Below are 17,337 nucleotides of genomic sequence, written 5' to 3'. Positions count from 1 at the left end.
AGGCAGAAATTGGGCATAAGACAATATGAGGGGTGGTCTCCTCCCTTATTTGATGAGCCAGTTCTGCCCTAGTGGAGTTCGTCAGTGCTGTTAGACAGGAGCAACAATCCCCAACTCTACATTCAGAGCCCTTTCAGCTATTTTTCTCAAGTCCAACACAGCACAGCACAGACCTGGTACGTGCGGACAACTTTCAGGGCACCTACCCAGCTCATTTCCTCTTGGCAAGAGCCATGCTTTTAATGTGAGAATGAACCCATGACCTCAGCTATGGGAAGTGGACAGAGAGATGCCACCTGGGCAGCCTCGCCAGCTGTTTGGGCAGATGCCTGTGAACTTGGGTACCTAAGATGGCCACAGGCCGCCATGGGCACAGGGAGGCCAGAAACTTCGCTTTGCCTCCCAAGGGCAGCAGGATCTGGACAGGGATGCTGTCTGCACCCTATGGACTGCAGGGTAGGGGGCTGCACTGGCTCCTTTCTGCAGGATGAACTACTCATCTGGTGCTGTCACTCCTCCACTCCCCCTGGCTTATCTCGTGTGGAAGAGCTGCAGCTGTTGCCATTTAGACGGATTTTGCAATGCGATTCCTGACCTTTGATTCTATCCCCAGTGCCCTCAGGATAAATTCTAAACTCGCTGACTTAGAAGGCCTTCAGTAACCTGACCTGAAGCCTCTTCCTGCTCCCTCATCTCTTGGTACTTTTCCTCACATTACCTCACAGCCAAATGGTTAGGCACCTCTGGTTAGGCATTCATTGTCCCTCAGCCAGGAATGGTCTGTCTTCACTCCTGTCCCCTTCACCTGGCTCACTCCTGTTTAGTCTCCAGGTTTCAATGTCAATGCTACTTCCTCAGAGAAGCCTTTCACAGCCCATAAGGATGGGTTAGCTGCTCCTCCCATGGGTCCCCAAGGTAACTTGTCCAGCTCCATTTAGGGTAAAAACAGCTCTCAGGCTGGGAGATTTTAAAATTCCAATTAGAATCTGCCTGCAGCATACACTGAAATCCTTGCACCATTCTGTAAGAGTCATCCCAGAGATGAAGTGGCATGTCCAAGCAGCTAGGCAAGCCGCCCTTCCCACCACAGTCACCCACCAGCAGCAGGCACTCAGGCAACCCTGCAGTAAGACAGGAGCACTTACACTCCAAGAGTCTCTCACCACAAAGGCGGTTGTTCATTGTTTCAGCAACTATCCTGCAAACACCCTCAGACTCAAACTCCACAAATGCATAGCCTATGTGAGTTGCAGTCCGCAACAGAAAATCCACAAGAAATAGACCAATCATCAGACTCCTAAATGCCATTCATTTAAATTGTGTACATTTTTAAGCAGGTAGTATCATTAGCCTAATTATCAAATGACATTATGTCATCTTGCAATTCCAGTTCCAAAATCATATAGCTCAGAGCCTGCTATGGGAAAAGAAAATATCTTAATTTGAACGTGCAGCTGAAGTTCACATATTCCTGGAATTTTGGTTAAATGTAATCAATACGTGATGACTATGGCTGGGATTGATTCAACAACAACACCCCATTGTGGAGAGGAAATGTGATAGTGCCCGGTTCTTTACCCCTTATCCGCTTACTTGATTTCACTGACAGCTGTATTATTCATAATACTCCGGAGATAGTATAATGCTCTGTGAAGGACGAAGATAATATTCTCGTATTGTTTATATGTGAGAATTGAGATGAAACAAAAACAAATCCTCAGTATCTCCCGGCAAATCCATGAAACACTGCTCATTCTCATGCTCCAGCGTGACCGGCCACCTTCCCAGAGGGAGGCACGGGGACTGGGCCAGCACTCTTTGAAATGCACATCTTGAATTTGCCACTCGGCACCCTAGCACGAAGTGGGTTCTCTCACCTATCTTTGTAACAAGTATGTGGGTTTTGGAGTTCAAAGGCTCGGGTTTGGATTCCCGACTCTGATAAGTAAGGGTAAGTAACACTTAAGCATCATGAGCCTCAGTTTTCCATTCTGTAAAATGGGGATGCTAACCACTCTCAGGGTTGCTGTGAAGATATGAGATTGTGCACAACAGCTCAACACAATGTGTGTCATGGACTCCATAAATGTTACCAGTGATTGGTGGTAATAACCAGAAAGGTTTTCTTTTTTTTTTTTTCTGTTTTTTTGAGACCGAGTCTCTCTCTGTCGCCCAGGCTGGAGTGCAGTGGCACGATCTTGGCTCACTGCAAGATCTGCCTCCCAGGTTCACGCCATTCTCCTGCCTCAACCTCCCCAGTAGCTGGGACTACAGGCGCCCGCCACCACACTTGGCTAATTTTTCATATTTTTAGTAGAGATGGGGTTTCACTGTGTTAGCCAGGATGGTCTCTATCTCCTGACCTCGTGATCTGCCCGCCTCGGCCTCTCAAAGTGCTGGGATTACAGGCATGAGCCACTGCGCCTGGCCCAGAAAGGTTTTCTAACCTTGCATTAGACAACATAGCTTTGTCTATGGATCAAAATTGGTGATGTGACTGGAGATAAGGAACCACCTGAAAGCCGCGTGGCTTAACAGGGTGGGAGTCAGGAGGCTCACTGCTAGCGCCAGCTGTGTCACTCATCAGCAGGTTGGCCACACCCACCACTGGGTCTCAGGTTGGTTGTCCGCAACAGAAGCATTCTAGTAAAAATTATTTTTTAATTATTTATTTATTTATTTATTTTGAGACGGCATCTTGCTCTGTTGCCCAGGCTGGAGTGCAGTGGCCGCCGGCTCACTGCAGCCTCCACCTCCCGGGTTCAAGCAATTCTCCTGCCTCAGCCTCCCGAGTAGCTGTGATTACAGACACCCGCCACCATGCCTGGCTAATTTTTTGTATTGCTAGTAGAAATGGGGTTTCACCATGTTGGCCAGGCTGGTCTTGAACTCCTGACTTTGTGATCCACCCGCCTCAACCTCCCACAGTGTTGGGATTACAGGCGTGACCCACCATGCCTAGCCACTCATTCTGGTAAAAATTACATTGTCTGTAGCTGGGAGTGGTGGTGAGTGACTGGGGTCCTAGCTACTGAGGAGGCTGAGGTGGGAGGATTGCTGAGTCCAGGAGTTTGAGACTGCAGTGAGCTAGGATCGCACCATTGCACTGCAGCCTGGGCAACAGAGGGAGACCCTGTCTTTTAAAGACATATTAGGCCAGGTGCAGTGGCTCATGCCTGTAATCCCAGCACTTTGGGAGGCCAAGGTGGGTGGATCATGAGGTCAGGAGTTCAAGACCAGCCTGGCCAATATGGTGAAACCCCGTCTCTACTAAAAATACAAAAATTAGCCAGGCATGGTGGCACACACCTGTAGTCCGAGCTACTCGGTAGGCTGAGGTAGGAGAATCGCTTGAACCCGGGAAGCGGAGGTTGCAGTGAACCAAGATTGTGCCACTGCATTCCAGCCTGGTGACAAAGCGAGACTCTGTCAAAAAAAAAAAAAAAAAAATCAATGTCATGAAAAACAAAAAGCAAACACTGTTGTAGATTAAATAAGTAGCTTTCTACCTCCCACCCTGCCTGTAAAACCAAAGGGTGAAAGCATTTTGAGGATATCAGATTAAGCTCTATGTATTGACATAGTCTCCTAATTAACCTTCCTGTCCACTTATGTCCCCTAGAGTAGCTCCCTTGAACCTCAGTTAGTGTGACATGTCACTCTTGCTCAAAACTATGTTATATAATGGCCCATTAGACTTCAGCCACATAACTGAGTCCTTCCTTTTTCCTCCACCTTATCTGTAGGAGAAAACACCTGTAAGACATTTTTTTTGGGGGGGGGAAACTAGAACATTTTAAAGATGGGTGGTATACCATGTATTGTGGAATTACTGTTATTTTTCTAGGTGTGATAGCAGTATTGTGGTTAGGTTGGAAAACACCCTTATTTTTAGGAGATGCACCCTGAAATATTTAAGGGCAAAGCACTATGGTGACACACTCAAATGGCTCAGAAAACAATGTGTCTGTCTATGGGCCGAGGTGAAGCTCATGTGTCTGGATGTTAACAGTGGGTGATGCCAGGTGACAGGTGCGTGGACGTTCATCACGCTGTCACTTCACCTTCTCTGTAGACTTGAACATTTTCAAAACCCAAAGTTGGGAAAAACAATGATGACTAGATAGCAGTATGAAATTTTTTTGCAAAATAATGTCGCGCAGAAGGTAGGGGAGATAGAAGAATTTTTAGGATGAACAGGCAATTTGTAGTGGTTGCTAAACATAAGGTACTCAGCCTCACTAAGAATAAGGCAGATCCAAAAACACCGACCATTCTACACACAGAGTGACTGGCTAAGCGAATACTGCACAACCCGCCAATCCCATTTCTGACTGTATATTGTAAAGCAGTGGTTTTGAAATTCAGGATTTGTCCTGAGGGAGGAGAGGGGTGGGGCAAGGATGGAGCAGGGCCTCATGGTCCTGATTTCTCATTCCTTCTTTCACTGTCTCTCGAGGCAGTCCATGGGGGTTCCTTCTTTCACTGTCTCTCGAGGCAGTCCATGGGGGTCTGGGTCTTGCCCAGGGTCCCCAGAAAAGCTGCTTCTGCCTGGTACAGCCTCTCCAGGACCAGTACCTTGAGAGCCTCTTGCTGTCAGTGGCCCCTCCATGGCCCACAGTCCATGGCTATAACCCTCAGGCAGCCAGGACCCTTCTGTCCACAGACTGCAGAGAACATGGGAACATTCCACTTGGAACCAAGCCAGATCTCATCGAGGTGGGAGGGGAACGAGCGCGTGAAAGGTGCTGCCCAACCTTACTCTCAATCCGACACCACAGACTCTGATAATAAATAAATCCCTCCTCCTGCACCCCCAGGGACACAGGCAGGCTGCTGCAGGCTGAGATGATGGCCTAGCGCTCTGGCCACCGGGGCCCTGGCCAGTTGCCATGAGAAATAAGGGAATCAATGCATTTTCACAGCCCCAACCCATTGAAGGGTCAAAGGTTAGGAAGCTCCTCTGAGGAGAATTGGTAGGCTGTCAACACTGGTGATGGTCTTTCTTCTCTGGCCTCAGCTCTCCTTCTGTGGCCCTGGAGGCCTCCTCCTGCCCACAAAGGCCGCAGGACACTCCTGACTCAGCCCCTCCGTGGTGTGCATGGGAAGGGTGTGAGACCATCCTGGAGGGCTCCACTAAGGGTTTCAACTTCTTGAATTTCACCTCCAAAAACTAGGGAAGAAGTAAATGGGATTTCCAGCTTTCACATTTGAAGATCCTGCCATCCCACAATGAGCATGGCAATCAGGATTTTCAAATTCCTCCTGCATGGAGTGAAGTGTGTGATGACACGGAAGTCCTTCAGGATAATGCTGTCCAGAGAAATGCTCTTAGGGCTATAAGAGGCTGTATGGGGCGTGCTCCGAGGGCCACCAGAGCTCCTCTGCAATGTGGGGGCTGGTCATTGTGCCATGGGGTCCCAGGCCTCATCCACTCACTGAGCAGCTCAGTCTTGTTGGCAGCAAGTCTGTAGGTTGCCTGGGGCTTGGCTGATTTTGCCTGGTTGGCTTCAGCTGGTGGCTCTGTTGATTTTAGCTGGATTCCCTGTGGTGTCAGCTGAATGTCAGCTGGGCTTTGTGGCAGCTCTTATAGGGCAGCTCTGCTGGTCTCTGCCTGGCTTGCTCATGCATCTTGGGGTCAGGTGAGGGTCAGCCGATCCCGAGGTGGCTGGGTTGGGCTGGGTGGCTCTGCTGGTCTTCACTGGGCTTGCTGGTGCAGCTCAGGGTCAGTTGGAGTTTGGCTGGTCTAGGCTGGGTGCAGCTGGTGCTCAGTTCGCTGCACCTGTCTTCTCCTCTTCCTGGAATAGCAGGAGAGCCCAGTCACGGCTTCCTGTGGCCACAGAAGAGGCACAAAGGAGCCACCTGAGAACAATTTACCAAGCTGCATTTTCAAAAGCTCCTCCAGACTGCTGCAAAGAGACTCAGCTGGAGGGGTAGGGGTGGGCCAGGCGGGCTCTGTTAGTGAGTTATAATGGTTTCAAGGAGAAATGGTGATGGCTTTGACCAGGGTCTTGACTGTGGACTGGGCTTCTGAGGACAGGCCTGTGTCTGACCTACCCTTCAAACGGTATCTGGTGTGAAATTACAAAAGATACAGCCCCTGGGGCATTTTCTGGGCTGTGGAGCTGAGTGTGGGCTGCCCTGGCCTCCTGGGTGGGAGCCGTGTGCAGGACAGTGGGCACAGGCAGGAGCCTTGCCTCGGCTCAGCACCAGGCCAGTGACCCTGAGCCCAGCACTCAGGAGCCGTCTGAAGGTTGGGGCAAAACCCACACAGGCTCCCAGCGCAGGAGACACTCTGCTGCCCAGGATGTCCAGAAAAGGGCTTAAGGAGGGGGACTCTCAGGGCCAGTGGTGGCTGGGGTGGCGTGAGGGTGGTGTTAGTGGCAGTACTTCCCAGACCCAGACCCCCATGGGCTGCCGTGTGAGATTTGCAAGAAGGAACTAGTAATTGGGGCCAGGAGGCCTTGTCCCATCCCTGCCCCACCCCTCTCCTCCCTCAGGTCAAATCCTGAATTTCAAAACCACTGCCTTACAGTATAGAGTCAGAAATGAGATTGCCAGGTTGTGCAGCATTCACTTACCCAGTCACTCTGTGTATAGAATGGTCAGTGTTTTTGAACCTGCCTTATTCTTGGTGAGGCTGAGTATCTTACGTTTAGCAGTCACTGCAAATTGCTTTTTCACATCCTAAAAATTCTTCTACCTCCTCTACCTTCTGTGCAATATTATCTTGCAAAAAATTTTTATACTGCTATCTAGTCATCATTGTTTTTCCCAACTTCGGGTTTTGAAAATGTTCAAGTCTACAGAGAAGGTGAAGTGACAGTGTGATGAATGTCCACGCACCTGTCACCTGGCGTCACCCACTGTTAACATCCAGACACATGAGCTTCACCTCCTCCCATATCTATACACACAGACACAGACATTGTTTTCTGAGCCATTTGAGTGTGTCACCATAGTGCTTTGCCCTTAAATACTTCAGGGTGCAGCTCCTAAAAATAAAGATGTTTTCCAACCTATTCACAACACTGCTATCACACCTAGAAAAACAACAGCAATTCCATAATATATAATCTCAAAGAACCAGAGTAAGAGGTTAGCGGTCAACACAGCGAGGCTGAGCACTGCTCCTGCTTGAGAGGAGCTGGAGTGGGGGCTCTGGAGAGGAAGTTTGGAGCAAGATTGTTGTGTTGACACAGCGTCAAACTCTGTAAAACATTTGGAGATTTATTTTGAGCCAAATGTGAGTGACCATGGCCTGTGACACAGTCCTGGGAGGTCCTGAGAATATGTGCCTGAGAGGGTTGGACTACAGCTTGGTTTTATACATTTTAGGGAGACATGAGACATTGATCCACACTTGTGAGATGCACATCCATTCAGTCTAGAAAGGTGGGACAACTTGAAGGAGGACTTTCAGGTCATAGGTAGATTCAAAGATTTTCGGATGGGTTGAAAGAGTTTATCTAAAGCTCTGGGATCAACAGAAGGGAGTATCTGGGTTAAGATATGGGGTTGTGGAGACCAAGGTTCTCCAGGTAGCAGGCTCCAGAGAGAATAGATTCTAAACATTTCTTATCAGACTTAAAGAGACAGCTTTGCAGGGCCATTTCAAAATATGTCAAAGCAACTTATTCTGGGGTAAAATATTGGATTGCTTTCGGGACCTGCTATCTGTCATGTTGGTGTCTTATTGCTACAGAGAGTCTGTTTTGTCAGTGTTAAAGCCTCTGTTTAATGCTGGCCAGCTGTGCCTGAACTCCAAAGGGTAGAGGGTATAGTGAGGTGTGCCTGACCACCCATGCCCATCACACCCTGAACTAGTGTTTCAGGTCTACTTTATTTATTTGTTTAGTTTTTGAGCCAGAGCCTTGCTCTGTCGCCCAAGCTAGAGTGCAGTGGTGCGATCTTGGCTCACTGCAACCTCTGCTTCCTGGGTTCAAGTGATTCTTGTGTCTCAGCCTCTGGAGTAGCTGGGATTACAGGCATGCGCCACCACGCCTGGCTAATTTTTTTTTATTTTTAATTTTAGTAGAGACGGGGTTTCGCCATGTTGGCCAGGCTGGTCTTGAACTCCTAACCTCAGGTGATTCACCCGCTCAGACTCCCAAACTGCTGGGGTTACAGACGTGAGCCACTGCATCCAGCCTCAGGTTTACTTTAGAATGCTCTTGGCCAAAACGGGGATACATTCTGTTGGTTGAGGGGCTTATAACTTTATTTTTAGTTTATAGTCCTTGTGGAGAAGATGAGGGAGAGAGGCAGGTGTGGGTCTGGGCTGAGGATCTCTGTTCCAGACCCTGGGCTCAAGCTGGGCTTGCACAAGGGCTAGGGAAGCATGCGTCCATGCAGCCCTTGTGGACCCCAGCTTCAGTGGAAGCTTCTGGAGCCTTGCCCTGGCCAAGAGGGCTGTCTGCTACAACAGTAGGGGTCTTGTTGGAGGACAGGTGGGCCCTTGGGAGGTCAGGGTCCCTCTCTAGGTTGCTGCCTGCTGGTTCAATGACTTCTGAAGCTGAGTTTCTGGCAGCTTCCTTGAACCTGTCCAGGTCAGTCCTCTTGATCACAGGCCATGGCCCTCCATGAGGCCGAGCCTGGCTTCAGACCTCTTGAAATTTGAAGGCAGCTTGGGCTGAGCCTGGCCCTCCACCCTGGGGAGGGGACACATACCCTCAAACTGTTATAGAAATAAAGAATACCTAGGCACATGCGGTCAAGCAACCGGGTACCACAAAATGGCCAGGGATGTGTTCAAAGTCACTGGACACTGATCTTTGGCAAAGATGCTACATCCCAGAGGTGGGAGGGGGCCTTGATGGCATCTTGTCCAACCTCCTATCCATGGCCGGAGGGGCACTGGCTGCCCAGCTCCATGGATCCCTGGGCTCTCAGTGCTCCGGGGGCAACTGGCCCCACGTGCTTTATCCCACAGCCATCCAGATGCCCTCACCGTCCTTTGCTGGTCTCCTCTCCAGGGTGAGGGAAAGGGGCCGCCTTTGAAATCTCATGGGAGAAGGGCAGATGCTGTGGGTGCTGAGGGTGAGGTGGGACTGGGGCCTCTCTGTTAGGGCACAGGCCTGCGTTTCTTGGTGTGCTCTTTTTCAGCAAAGTCACCTGTGCTCTGGAGGTAGGGTTTTTTTCTGGGGTCCTTTTTCTAAGAACCAGTCTGGGGCTGCAGAGCAGCTAGGTGTGTTTCCTTCCTTTGCAGCCAAGCCCTAAGTTCTTGGGAAACATGCTGGCATTCACTTTCGCCCTTCCCTTATGACCAGCAAGATCAGTAGGGAATTCCGTAACAAGCTTTCCTGCATCCATGTCTTGCTGGGCCCAGCCATGAGGGAATCTCAGGGGCAGATGGTTGACTTACCGCTCATGCCTGGGAACAGCTGAGCTCCCTGTAGGTGCACCAGGTGAAGCTGCTGAGTAATCCCAGTGCCAGAAAGAGACCTAAGGGTGCTGGGAGCTCATTACACTTCTAAAAAGTATAAAAAACCCTAAAGAGCTTTAGCTTACAGGGGTTATATGTCTAGATAGTCAGCATGTTAAAAATTAAAATAGAGCATTTAAAAACATCAATTTGTTTCATTGAGTGCTTTTACTCTCCGGCCTTTGGTACCCTGAGCTGCTTCCAAGCTTGTCCTGTGCTGTGCCCGTCACAGCTTCTCTCCTCTAAGAAGTCTCTGACGTTAAGCCTTGCACTCTGCCCCTTCTGTGCACGTGTCCACGCAGTGAAAGACTTTCTCCTCCAGTGGAGCTTGTCTCAGCGAGAAAAAGCTATGAAGAGTTTACTTAAGCATGTCTCACTAGGGTAAAAATGACTGCTTGCCCCACAGCTTCCAGGAAAAAACCTGATTGAAAGCAGAGGTAGATAATACAAAGAATTCTCTCCCTCTTTGGTTTTTCTAGCAACATGACAGTAACATGAACATTCCACCCACTTCTGTGGGGGTAAACGTGGAGTCCTTAGACTCCAATTTCCCAGCCTCTCTCTGCTCTTCAGAGCTGTTGCTACTCTTCCACCTCTAAGCCCTTAAAACAATTCCCCCAAGTCCTCCGACTCAGTGGGATCTTCCCCAGTGAGGAGCCCCAAATAAGGGCAGACTTGAGGACTGTCTGTCTTCAGAGTCCCAAATGTAACATTACCATTTGCTCTCTGTGGGTCTGTGTCCCTGTGTAAGTCAGGTACTGCAAAGAAATAGACCAATAGGATAGATAGATAGATAAGCTCATACCTACCTATTTATATAAGTATCTCTGTCTATCTATCTATCATCTATAGAGAGATTGATTATGAAAATTGGCTCATGAAATCGTGGTGGATGAGAAGTCCCATGATCTACCATCTGAAATTTGGAGACCCAGGAAAGCTGGTGGTGTAGTTCTGTCCAAGTTCAAAGGCCTGAGAACCAGGGAACTGAGGGCATAAACCCAGTCTGAGGACAGGAGAGGAGGAGACGTCCCAGCTCAAGCAGTGAGGCCGAAAAAAAGGGGTGATTTTCTCCTTCCTCTGCCTTTTGTTCTGTTCAGGCCCTCAAGGACTTGGATGAAGCCCAGCCCCATTGGGGAGGGCTTTCTACTTTACCAAGTTCACCAATTTCAATGCTAATCTCATCCAGAAACACCCTGGCAGACACACGTGGAAACAATCGTTAATCTGAGTATCCTGTGGCCCAGTCAAGTTGCCACCTAAAATTCACCATCACTGCGCTATCCTGGGCCTTGAGCCCCCACCATGTCTAGTGATGTTTGGATGTGTAACACTTGGCATCATGGTTGGCACAAGGTTGGCACCCAACACGCAGCTATGGAATGAATGAACGAATGTGCCCACAGCACTTCAAGACATTTGCAAGGGCACGGTTTGGGGTCTAACTCCTAGCACAACAGATTCAGTTTTGCATGAAAGCTGCTGGTCCCAAACGTTTGGTCTCAGGACCCCATTCCAGCCTTCAGAATGACTGAAGACTCCAAGGAAGTTTTCTTTTAGTGGGTTACATATATCAGTACCTTTCCTGTTTGAAACTGGGATAGTTTTACATATATATTTGCTAATTCATGTAAATAATAAAGTCATGGGATGTAAACATAATTAACATTTTTATAAATAATAACTATAGGTTTCAAAAATAAATTTAGTGAGCCAACTGACATTCTTTTACATTTCTTTAAGTCTCTTTAATGTCTGGCTTCAAGCGGGCATGGTGGCCCACGCCCGTAGTCCCAGCACTTTGGGAGGCTGAGGCGAGTGGATCACCTGATGTCAGGAGTTTGAGACCAGCCTGGCCAACAAGGTGAAACCCCATCTCTACTAAAAATACAAAAATTAACTGGGCATGGTGGCGGGTGCCTGTAATCCCAGCTACTCGGGAGGCGAGGTAGGAGATTCGCTTGAACCCAGGAGGTGGAGGTTGCAGTGAGCTGAGATTGTGCTGTTACACTCCAGCCTGGGCAACAGAGTGAGACTCTGTTTCAAAAAAAAAAAAAAATCTGGCTTCATGGAGGACAGCTGGAGTCTCATCTCTGCCCCCACACTCAACATGTTGTGATATATTGTTTTGACTGAGCATATGAAGAGAGTTGTAGCTGGGACAGAGATGTGCATTTTCTTTCCCAGGCTTTTCATGTAGTTGTAGATGTGTGTCTTTGTTCTGGCACCAAAACATGACAAGCAGTAGTTTCTTAAAGACTAATTTCAGTGTGGAATCTGAAACAGTTTCTCTTCTGTTCTTAAACCACTGGTCTAATCTGCACTTTGTGCAGATCTTTTACCTATACTTGATTTTGTAATGTCACGCACCGATCACTGGGAAGACACTGGTTCACTGAATTGTGGAGTTTTTCCCACTGTCGATGCCCTCTATCCTACAACATCACAAAATCCAACTGCATAACGTTGCTGCCCATCTTGTTGGAAAAGTCTTCAATGATTCAGGAGCTGTCAAGCTCGGGATGGTGGATACACGTTTTGCAAAGTTCTAATTTTTGCTTGAATGCCCACATTTTATCATTGGCAGCAAAGACTGTCACTGTTTCCTTTGAAATGAGAGGCTTACTTTGTTCATTTTCAAAGAAATATCTGTCAGATACCCCAGTCTGAATAACCATCGCTTGTTTGTCAGTCATTCTTTCAGGTAGAATGGCATTTTAGTCTTTCAAGTAAAAAGAGCGTTTCATGAAAGAAGAAGTGTCCACATCACTCGACGCTTCAGCAATTCTACAGGGGCTTTCCTCCACACAACTGTCATACTCAGTGTGCAATGGAAGCTCTGAACGCCAACTTCCGATTTTTTCACTCAGGATATAAAGAAGGCCATAATCGAAGGGATGAGACCTATAACAATTAATACTTTATACTGCTTCCTCAAGGACAATCGTATGAGAAATTGACACTTAAAGAAAAATGTGAGTGTGGATGGTGAAGAATCACACCACAGCCGGGTGCCGCTGCCTTGGGTGGTGTGAAGGCATCTCAAAGCCAGTGACAGGTGCATTCTTTCAGCCTCTTCCTCCCATGGCCCCTAAGTCCCCATGGATTGAGCACCCAGTGGAAGTTCACTACCTACCTGCTGGCTGAAGGGTTGGCATCTCTGTGGTGCAAATTTAGGCAATAGGGTCCGGATAGAGGTGCTTGTATTTGGGAAGTTAATGTTAAGAGCTCTTGGGGCCAGGTGCGGTGGCTCATGCCTATAATCCCAGCACTTTGGGAGGCCGAGGCAGGAGGATCACTTGATCTCAGGAGTTGGAGACCAGCCTAGCCAACACGGTGAAACCCCATCTCTACCAAAAATACAAAAAATTAGCTGGGCATGGTTGTGTGTGCCTGTAATCCTGGCTACTCGGGAGGCTGAGGCATGAGAATTGACTGAACTGGGGAGGCGGAGGTTGCAGTGAGTGAAGACTGTGCCATTGCACTCCAGCCTGGGTGACAGAGCAAGACTCTGTCTCAAAAAAAAAAAAAAAGAAAAAAAGAGCTTGGGGCTGCACGCTGGAGGTTGATTGCATTGGGGCAGTGGCCAGGCATTGGTATTTTAAAAATGTTTAAAATATTTTAAAATCTTGCTGCGAGGGAACTGTCTAGCATGAACTTAGCTATCAGGCCAAGAGTAGAAAGGAGTTCTGAGTACAGGGCAGAAGTCCACAGACATCTCTTTCCCCTTCCGTGGTTTCTGCTTAAAACAATCGAGATGGGCAATCTTGACCTTGCACTGCAGACCCGGGCTATATTGCCCTCCCACAGAATGGAGTGGGAAGGGCTAGTCCCCCCTGGAAGGGACTAGGGGCTGGCACCTCTGGGTGCTGTTGGAAGTGGGGGAGGGAAACAAGCTTCTGAACTGGGAAGGAACTGGGCCACTGGGGCATGTGCCCTTGCTCTGCTGCAGAGTTTTGGAGTCACGCTGGGCAAGGTTAGGAGGCCAAGGTCCCTGTTAATGCAGCCCTCCACTGGGGGTCTCCTTGCTCCTCTCACTCTGAGAAAGGCCGTCTTAGGCGTTGCAGGTCACTGCTGTGACTCAGAATGGGGCAAACGGATTCCAGGTGTTGTGCCCCTGGCTAACCTCACTGCCCTCCAGCCCCGGGCACTCTCTCTCTAGGGACAGTGCTAGAGGCTGGGGCCTGCAGGCCGTGGCCATCCATCTGTGAGCCTCTCTCCTGGCATGTTTCTATGGCTGTGAATAGGTGGAAGGGCTGAGGAGGACAAAGCTGTCCTGGCTTCCGGTGGTACTTTTGATTTTGGAATTTGCAAGTGTCCTCTGCCCTCCAGGGAGCACCCATGGGCTGCTTGACTAAACCATCTCCCCAGGTGCTTCTAATGCATGGCTAAGCAGAGATCCTGTTTTTTTTTGGTCGATATTTATTTATTTATTTATTTGAGATAGGGTTTCACTCTGTCATTCAGGCTGGAGTGCAGTTGTGTGATCAGGGCTTACTGCAGTCTTGACCTCCCTGGGCTCACGTGACCCTCCCACCTCAGCCTCCAGAACAGCTGGGACCACAGGCACATGCCGCCATGCCCTGCTAATTTTTGTATTTTTTGTAGAGATGGGGTTTTACCATCTCTACAGGCTGGTTTCGAGACCAGCCTGTTGCCCAGGCTGGTGTCGAACTCCTGGGCTCAAGTGATCCTCCTGCCTCAGCCTCCCAACGTCCTGGGATTATAGGCATGAGCCACTGTGCCTGGCCGGTTTATTTATTCTTTAATATTGACTATTCAGTGGGAAAACCAGAGATGATGTTTTGAGAGCCAGGTGGAAGGCAGAGCCATATGCTGGTTGGAAATTTTTTGTTTTAAAGCAGTATTTCATTGTAGCCTGCATATAAAGATTATCAAGCCAGAAATGTATTTGAAATCTGAAAAGTACTTTCATTGATTATGTTCATTTTTCTGTGATCAATTCCAAAAAGGCATTTAAAATCTTGAAGACCAAGTTCTTAACAGCACTAGGGGTCTGTAAGAAAAAAAGCATTATTTTATAATGCTGTGGGGTATACACAATATTTTTGTGTTTCTGCCAGATCTCTGAACAAAATCTGCTGAAACTTGGAATCCTGGGCATTTTCATTCAGGCTGCCATAACACAGTACCATAGACTGGGTGGATAAACAACAGGATTCCATTTCTCGCAGTTCTGGAGGCTGGGAAGTCCAAAATCAAGATGCTGGCAGCTTCAGGTGAGGGCTCTCTTGCTGGCTTGCAGACAGCTGCCTTCTCACGGTGTTTTTGCATGGCGAAGAGAGAGAGCAAACAGATTCTTTGGTGTCTATTCTTATAAGGCCATTAATCCCATCATGAGGGCCCCACCCTCATGACCTTATCTAATCCCAATCACCTCCCACAGTCCTTGTCTCCTAGTACCATCACACTGGGGTTTAGGGCTTCAACATATGGATCTGGGGAGGACACAGATGTACAGTCCAGAACACTGGGTTATGATCAAGCCTTCAAAGTTAATTTACAATTATAAAGATAGTGAAGAACTCTAGAGAGGTTTACCTCACTCTGGAGTTATGTGTTTGCATATCAAGGGGCAAACTAGCTCTAGGTTATTTGGTCCCTAGAGAAATGTCTTTATATTCCAAAGAGCAGAGTGAGAATTCAGGATTCTAGCCATGCACTCTCCAAAAAGCAAGCATGTCTTCCCTTCTTTCAGGAGAGGGGGCCCCCAGTGTCTCTCCTGGGTGTAACTGGCCACAGCCCGTTGCTCTCAGTCCTCCCCTAAGGAGTGTCCAGTTGCTCGTGGAGAGTTTCCATTTGGCTCTCACTGCCTCTCCCACAAGCATGGACTGGAGCAAGGAGGGGCCCTAGGCTTATGATTTACTGTAAGGTCACCGGGGAAGAGTCTGTCTCAGATCCAGAGGACCTCATGTGCACATTCAGGATAAAATTAAGAAACATTAAAACCCAAAAACGTTAAGTAAAAACAAAACAGAAAAATGTTATATATACAGAATGACTGACTACAACTTTGGCAAAAACAAACAACAACAACAACAACAACAACAAACCCTCAATAGAGGAAAAAGTAAACAAGAAACAGATCAAATTATTAACACAACGACATTTGAATGGTGACAAAATTGGTGATTTTAGTTTTTCTTTCCTTTTAAAATGTTTTTAAAGCACATATATTAATTTGGCAATGGAAGAAATTAGAAAGAAAATAACTTTTGCATGAAGATCACAGCTGAGGATATCCTGTTAGTTATCTATTGTGGCATAACAAATTAATCCAAGACTCTGCAGCTTAAACCAAGACAGCTTTTTTATTGCACAGTTTCTGTGGTCAGATGTTCACATGGTTGAGCTCCCACTGAGGGCCTCCAGGGTCCCACCCCCTTAGCAGCACATTACAAATCGAACTGGTAAAATAACTTCATATGGAACTCATCAAATATATTTGAGTGTCTTGTTGCTCTTTCCATTTTTTTTTCTATGTTGGGGTTTCAGATAAGATTTCTACAGTTTTTCATGCAGAATGTTCAATCCCTGTCTTCTCAAGGCCTCTAAACCCTAACCCGTGAGTGTTGGAGGTATTCAGTGCAGCGCTTGGTCTTCCTGGCAGTGTTTGTTATTTGGAATCAATCACAGTAGTGACTGGACAAGGGGTTACAGAATTTCTTGGCATGGGGTGGGAGAACTGTTGCTTTACTTCCTATTAAAAGTACTGGAGTGAGGCTGGGTGCCATGGCTCACGCCTGTAATCCCAGCATTTTGGGAGGCCGGGTTGGGCAGATCACAGGGTCAGGAGATTGAGACCATCCTGGCCGACATCTGGAAATCCCGTCTCTACTAAAATACAAAAAATTAGCTAGTCATGGTGGCATGTGCCTGTAGTCCCAGCTACTCGGGAGGCTGAGGCAGGGGAGTTGCTTGAACCCCGGAGGTGGAGGTTTCAGTGAGCTGAGATTACGCCACTGCACTCCAGCCTGGCAACAGAATGAGACTTCATCTCAAAAAAAAAAAAAGAGAGAAAAGCTGTTATTTGGGAATATGAAAATTAAATATGCAGAGGCATGTGCCCTTTACCTGGGACCTTGCTGACAGCTGTGTTCTCTAGACCTCTCTCTTTAGGAACGTCTCTCGTCCCACCTCCACCCACAGGAGAAGCCACTGGAAGCTCCTCCAGGTTCCTAGTGAAGCCCCCAGGACTCAGCTCCTTGGCCTCCCTGCCCACCTGCCATCAGCTTCTTTGGCCTCTGGAGAACCTCACGACCAGCCTGCAGAGCTGCACCCAGGCCTGCCCTATGCCTGGGTTCCCACTGAGACCCCAGGGTCACTCACTTAGCAGGACGGTGATCATCAAGTGGGTTAGGGTTTCCAGGATGCTTCAAGGCAAGGCTCTGAGATCTGAGCTGTGGAGGAGGATGTAAGGAATCAGTACAAACAGGGGCTGGCCACACAGCACTGGGGAACTCTGAAAAAGCTTCTGGAATCCAGAGGCCCCACGTGTGCACTTGGTGGGTGTAACAGAAACGGTGAGCCCACCATCTCCAAAAGCTTGAAACTCCACTCTTGCTTAAACTCAGGATCACACATCCTATGCCAGCGGGCTCTTGGTCCTTAGACTGTTCATAAGAAAAATAGGAAATTGCCAGGGGCCTGAGGAAGGAATGCAGCCATAGCTGACCCTGGCTGCCTGAAGAGAGCTGGGTTGGTTTGGAGAGTACTGGGGCGGGGAGTAGGGTGCAGGGATGGGCTGGGGGGCCAGTGAGTAAAGTGTGCAGGAACCCAGGGTGGCCCATGGGCCTGAGGACTACACAGGCCCTGTCCTAGAGGCCATCTGGAGGGGGCTGGTCCGCTGGCTCCATTTCCAATTAACACCCCCTGCACCCCCCTGGATCCTC

The sequence above is a fragment of the Gorilla gorilla genome, chromosome 11 (genome assembly GCF_029281585.2).
Source record: "Gorilla gorilla gorilla isolate KB3781 chromosome 11, NHGRI_mGorGor1-v2.1_pri, whole genome shotgun sequence".
In the NCBI taxonomy this organism is placed as follows: Eukaryota; Metazoa; Chordata; class Mammalia; order Primates; family Hominidae; genus Gorilla; species Gorilla gorilla.
This window is presented reverse-complemented; position numbering follows the sequence as displayed.